The sequence below is a fragment of the Myotis myotis genome, unplaced genomic scaffold (assembly GCF_014108235.1).
Source record: "Myotis myotis isolate mMyoMyo1 unplaced genomic scaffold, mMyoMyo1.p scaffold_m19_p_6, whole genome shotgun sequence".
Classification (NCBI taxonomy): Eukaryota; Metazoa; Chordata; class Mammalia; order Chiroptera; family Vespertilionidae; genus Myotis; species Myotis myotis.
This window is the reverse complement of record NW_023416368.1, coordinates 46,583,719-46,590,581: the sequence shown is the minus strand read 5'-3', so window position 1 is coordinate 46,590,581 and position 6,863 is coordinate 46,583,719. Positions and strand designations below refer to the sequence as shown.

Genomic DNA, 6,863 nt, shown 5'->3' with positions numbered 1-6,863 from the left:
CCAGGCTGGCCACACCCTCATGGGATGAGGGTCCCTGCTGGTGAGCTTGGCCAGCCTACAAACAGCCATCAGCCCCTCACCCGAGCTGGCCAGGCACCCCAGCAGGACCCCCACCCTGATCTGGGACACCCTTCAGGGCAAACCAGCTGGCCCCCACCCATGTGCCAGGCCTCTATCTTATATAATAAAAGGATAATATGCAAATTGACCCTAACAGCAGAACAACTGGGAATCACTGGTCACTATGACACACACTGACCACCAGGGGGCAGAAGCTCAATGCTGGAGCTGCCCCCTGGTGGTCAGTGTGCTCCCACAGGGGGAGCTCTGCTCAGCCACAAGCCAGGCTGATGGCTTCCAGTACAGCGGTGGTGGTGGGAGCCTCTCCCACCTCCTCAGCAGCGCTAAGGATGAACGACTGCAGCTAGACCTGCTCCCTGTTGGCAAGTGGACATCCCCTGAGGGCTCCCGGACTGCCAGAGGGATATCTGACTGCCAGCTTAGGCCCAATCCCCTGTGGAGCAGGCCTAAGCCAGCAGGTGGTCATTCCCCAAGGGGTCCCACACTGTGAGAGGGCACAGGCTGGGCTGAGGGACCCTCCTGAGTGCACACATTTCTGTGTACCGGGCCTCTAGTTTTAAATAACAGGGGAGAAGTGTGATAGAGTCAGTAAAAGCACTTCGATTGGTTTAATAGTAAGAATGTTTTAATTGACTATATAGTATTCCATATGCCACTAATTGGCCCTTGACTAGACATGTATTTTTAATCCTCATAACAGAATTAGGAGGTTGTTATTGTTATTACTGCTGCTTGTAGACATGAGGAAACAGGTACAGCAAAATTAAGTAATTTTCCTAAGGCCACATTGCTAATTAGTGCTGGTGGCAGATGCAACCTACAAGGTCAATGTTTTCATCACTACTTATGCTGAAAGATGTCAAATGTCAGCTTAGATGAGGAGAGACGGGGTCCTCAAATGGAGTTGGAGGAATATAAATTTCAATTACAGACTGAAATGAATTTTGTCTTTATTTTGTGTGGGGAAATTTATTGTTAATCATGGTAGACTAAAGAAATGACTCAATCCCTAGCCTGTTTTCCCAGTGGTTAGAGTGTTGGCCACAGACTGAAGAGTCTAGGGTTCGATTCCAGCCATACCTCAGTTGCAGGCTGATCTCTGATTCCAGGTGTGTGCAGGAGGCAACCAATTGATGTGTTGCTCTCACATTAATGTTTCTCTCTCTGTGTCTTTCCCCCTCCCTTCCGTTCTCTCTAAAAATCAATGGGAAAAATACCCTCAGGTGAGAATTAATGACAACAACAGAATAATAATAATGATAATGATAATGATAATAATAATGATAAATTACCTTCATAAATGTAAAATATACTAAACTTAAATGTTTGGGCATTTTTCTTGATTCTCCTTTAATGTACGTATTTACCAACATGAAAGAAGAAGCAAATTCTCGTCACTAGTCTCAGTCACCACTGGGGGAGGGAATTGAAAAAATCATTCATTAGAGAAAATCCATAACAGTTGAGTGAAATCTGGATGGAAGATAAGAACTACGATCAAGGCTATAAGGAGGTGATTAGCTTTGTAGAAGAGGCAGAATGAATTTTGACATAAGAAAAGAGAGTAGGAGATTCATGCAATTATGAGCTCTAACAAGAGAAACTGAAGGTGTTTACAAGAGATGGTTTCTATCTTCAGAGAATGGAGAGTGAATTAGTGTGTAGAGAGTGTGTGTTAGGGGGGAGTATGTTGAGGAGAATAGTTCATGTTTAAAATATGAAAAATATCTGTGGGCGCCAATTAGAAATCATTGTCATTTGTTAAGAATAAAAAGCTCTGGATTGAATAGCATGAATGTGTAATGAGATCAATCAGCTTGGTTTTGTTATTTTTGCCAGCATTCATCCAGATTACTACAGTGTTAATCATAGAAGAATATTCAGTGAGAAACAAAAAATGCACTAAATATATTAAACAAGGAGAATGTCATTTTCAGTAATTTATAGGTTTTAAGCAAATGGTATTATTTTCATCTTATTTTGTATTTCTTCATTTATGCCATTATTCCAGTCTCTATATCATCCCATATTATTATTGAAACTAACGACATCTTAGTTTCTTAATGTTCAGTAACATATTTTAACAAGATGTAATTAAAAATTAACCTTGCAGAATAAAACAGTTGGAGTTTTAGCTTTATAACAATGTGTTTGAATATAGTAAGGAAATAGATTTACATTTTAATATATATTTTGTGGAGACATTAAAAAGAAAATAAATATTTAAAATTGATCTTTTGACTACAAATTATTTTTTAAAAATATTACACTGAAATTCAAAGATTCATATTTTTAATATTACTGTGTTGAAAGAAAAGTCGTTAGAAAAGCTTCACTAATACATGTAACTAAAGCAATATTATGTATAAAAAATTGAAAATATGGAATATGATTATTCAAAGAAAGGTACTTATCATCAATTAAGGTTTATTATAACTTAAAAATATGTATCACAAAATAAAACATAGGATATCAGATTATAAATTACCTGTAGCACAGTCTTAACTTCATCACATGAATTTCTTATTTTGCATCACATACAGATTTTATGAAAAATAGCCAATACCATAATATATTGATGCAGGAACTGATGCATAATTTTTAAAATAAAGTATAAAATTGTGCAAAGAAAAAGCTTAAATGTAAACAAAAACTTAACCATGTAGCTATAAAAATAATATTAAGTATGTAAGCATTTATACATTTCAGCTTCTGAACAAATATTTGATCCTGAACTTTATTCAATATAATAAAAAGCTAATATGCAAATAGAACGGTGGAACAACCGGAACAACCGAACAGCCGAACATTCAGTCACTATGACATGCACTGACCACCAGGGGACGTGTATGGAACATGGAAGGTGTTGGCCATGGCAGGATGGTGGAGCAGGTGAGCAGGGGCGCCAGACCAAGGCGGAGCACTGGTCACTGTCATCAGGGCGAGCCTCTGGTGGTTACTGAAAATTCTTTGCTCCTATGCGCCATGGTCCCACCCGGTGCTTGCACCTGCTGCCAGTGCCATCCCCGCTTGCACCCGCAGATGGCAATGGAGCCGCCACTCACAGAGCTGCCAGTTCCAATTGCTCGGTGCCAGAAGCAGGTGTGAGCAGCGACTGCTGGCACTGATCACCCCTGAGGGCTTCTCCACCCCCCTCTGCTCCTGAGGGGTGATCAGGGCAGCAACCACCACTCGCACCCACTGAGGAGGCTGACCCCACTAACACCCACTGCTGGCACCGGCCCCAATTGCTCCGTGCCTTCAGCCGGTGTGAGCAGGGCCGGCGCCGTCAGCATGTGGGAGCAGAGGTGGTGGGATCAAGGCTGCCAGCAGACAGGGGATGGGGGGTGGGGAGTGGGGGCTGTGGTGGGAGGGGCTGGGCAGGAGCAAGGTGGTGGGTCAAGAACCACCCCTGTGCCTACTGCAGCCATGTGACCCAGAATTCGTTGTGCACTGGACCCCTAGTGCTCATATAACATGCTTGTTCATGCAGTTCTGTCTGCATCCATGGCACAGAATATATACAAATATTCAACATCAAAGGCAGTTACATTTATCAACAGATATTCAACATCAAATGCAGTTAAGTTTATACATTATATATATACATATTTATACATTATGTATGTATATATATATATAATGTACTCACATACATGCCTTCAGACTACTACTAGATTACCTTAAGAAGTAGGTAAACCCTCGCCAGTGTGGGTCAGTGGTTGAGCATCGACCTATGAACCACAAGGTCACAATTCAATTTTTAGTCAGGGCACATATACAGGTTGAAGGCTCAATTCCCAGTGTGGGTCATGTAGGAGGCAGCCGATCACGAATTCCCTCTAATCATTGATGTTTCCATCTCTCTCTCCATCTACTTTCCTCTCTGAAATCAATAAAAAATATATTTAAAAAGTAAAAAGAATTAGGTAAACCAAAATATGACTTTTCTCCTAGACCTGCCTCTCCAGCCATCTCCTTCTGATACCGAGTGTACTTGATGTTTTATTTATTTTGCTATTTATTTTCTAGCAATTGCTGCCATGTTAAAACAAGATTCCAGGTGCTGGAAATCCAATACTGAGTGAAAAAGTAAGATGCTCCCACTGAAAAGCACAGAGCCTATGAAAATATAACTTCAGCCAGCAATTAGAAAACGCAGGCATTGTGTACGTGCTTCGCATACAAAAATTCAAGTTTCGTAACAAGTCTCTGAGTTGTATGCTGCTCTCACTGTCATTTTCCAGTTAGGGTAGAGTCAGTTCAGTAACTTGGTCCCTTTCACAGAACCTAAAGTGGCAGAGAGGGAAAATGGCTGAGAAAGGACAATTTCTCAATAGTCCCAGGCATAACATACTTTTCACCAAGTGGCCTCTTTCTTTTAATTCTCAGCACGAGCATTCTCATCCTTCATATTGTAGTCTCAATAAATATTGGTAAAAAGGGTGAAATATGTTTGTTTCTCTCATTGGCATACCTGCACATAACCTAGTTCTAGGCAGTCTCAGCTTCCCTTGTAAGTTTCATTTCCTTTTTGTAGTGACGCTCCCTAATTATTTGTGCCAAAGCACATAGGCCTTTAATGCACAGGTCTCCAAACCTCTTCATACATGCTTTCCTAGCAGTACAATAAATCTTGAGCACACCCACTTAACATGCATATGTTTATTATAAAGTAGAGGCCCAATTCATGCAAGAGTATGACTTCCTTACCCCGGCTGCTGGCACCAGCTTCCCTCTGGCTGCCGGCAGGCACCCGGGACCTGGGCTTCCCTCGCAGCCCTGGCTTCGTCTGGAAGATTGTCTGGAAGGATGTCTGGTCTAATTAGCATGTTATGGTTTTACTATTATAGATTACATACATGTAGCATTTTAATGCAAAACCACTAATGATTTTCAAAGACAGAGGAATTGATACTCTGAAAAAATATTTAAATGCCTGGCGAATTGATTTTATCATAAACTAATTTCTCAAAACATAATTGGAATCAGGTTCATGAACAACAGTGGATATAAATCTTTTTTTTTTTGACAGACAACTGTTTAGTTTTTATTTCATAATCATAAACTTAACTCTGTAATCCAGCTAGACTGGGAAAGGGGAGGGAAATTATGGAACCCAATAAACTGGCAAGAGCACAAAGATTATGGAACATTCCAAGCAAATCAGGATGAAGGGGTGCTCTCCTGAGCTACAGAAGGAATGGTCTGGTGGTTAAGATAAAACACAAGTCAAATTTATTAGAGTTGCCCACAGTCAGCAATGGTGATCTTCTTGCTGGTCTTGCCATTCCTGGACCCATAGCGCTCCATGGCTGTCACAATATCCATGCCTTCCTTCACCTGGCCAAGACCACATGCTTGCCATCCAACCACTCCGTCTTGGCAGTGCAGATGAAAAGCTGGGAGCCATTTGTGTTTGGTCCAGCATTTGCCATGGACAAGATGCCAGGACCTGTATGTTTCAGGACAAAGTTCTCATCCTCAAATTTCTCCCCATAGACGGACTTGCCGCCTGTGCCATCGTGGCGTGTGAAGTCACCACCCTGGCACATAAATCCCGGCATAATTCTGTGACAGCAGGAACCTTTATAACCAAATCCCTTCTCCCCAGTGGTCAGAGCACGGGAGTTTTCTGCCGTCTTTGGAACCTTGTCTGCAAACAGCTCGAAGGAGACGTGGCCCAGGGGCTCGCCGTCAGCGGCAATGTCGAAGTACATGGTGGGGTTCACCATGGCTAGTCTCGGACGGCTTCGGGGCGGCAGCATCTGCAAAGCCAGTGGATATAAATCTTTATGTATAACTAGAGGCCCAGTGCATGAAACTTCATCCACTCGGGGGTGGGGGTGAATCCCTCAGCCTGGCCTGAGCCCTCTCGCAGTCCGGGACCCCTATGGGGATGTCCACCTGCTGGCTTAAGCTGGCAGCCAGACATCCTTCTTGCAGCCCGGGAGCCCTCAGGAGATGTTCGACTGATGGCTTAGGCTCACTCCCCACAATTGGACATCCTTAGCTTTGCCGAGGAGGCGGGAGAGGCTCCTGCCACCACCGCTGCACTTGCAGCCGTGAGCCCAGCTTCTGGCTGAGTGGCACTCCCCTTGTGGGAGTACACTGACCACCAGGGGGCAGTTCCTGCTTTGAGTGTCTGCTCTCTGGTAATCAGTGCGCATCATAGTGACTGGTCATTCCGCCATTAGGGTCAATTTGCATATTACCCTTTTATTATATAAGATAGTCTTCTTAATTGTCTGGGCTACAAATCCAAGTAGATCACCATTGATCTTGTCTTATAGGAAGACTAATTATGAACTCATGGTTCAGTGTAGAATTGATAGCTTTACCATTGTCCTGTTTTCTTGTATTTGCATACCATTGTCATCAACCCACACTTGATTTACTATGATCTTTAAAGTCACCTTTGCATTTAATGAAATTTGCTTTAGTTTAATTAGCATAATACATCTTAATACTGGAGATGCCACTGTAAATATACTCACTTGGAGATTCCCATTCCCAGACATAATTGTCTGAAATGAAGGTCCTGTGGGGGCACCAGTGCCAATCTATGCACTAAATGTGGAAAAACTTAAGTAATTTATTTTTAATATGGAAAATAACAGAAATATAAATTGTGTTTCTCCTGCATCTAATGAATCAATTTACATATCCTCAGGTGTGCTCGCTACTTTGAAGTCCATAACTCTAAGAAAAAACACTTAGTCAGGCCAGCGTGGCACAGTGTTTGAGCGTCAACCTATGAACCAGGAGGTCATGGCTCGATT

General features: G+C 42.5%; 1 pseudogene; it reads right to left on the bottom strand.

Annotated features, from left to right (window-relative positions):
* Positions 1 to 5,100: 5,100 nt before the first annotated feature.
* Positions 5,101 to 5,837, bottom strand: LOC118658362 (annotated as a pseudogene).
* Positions 5,838 to 6,863: the final 1,026 nt, after the last annotated feature.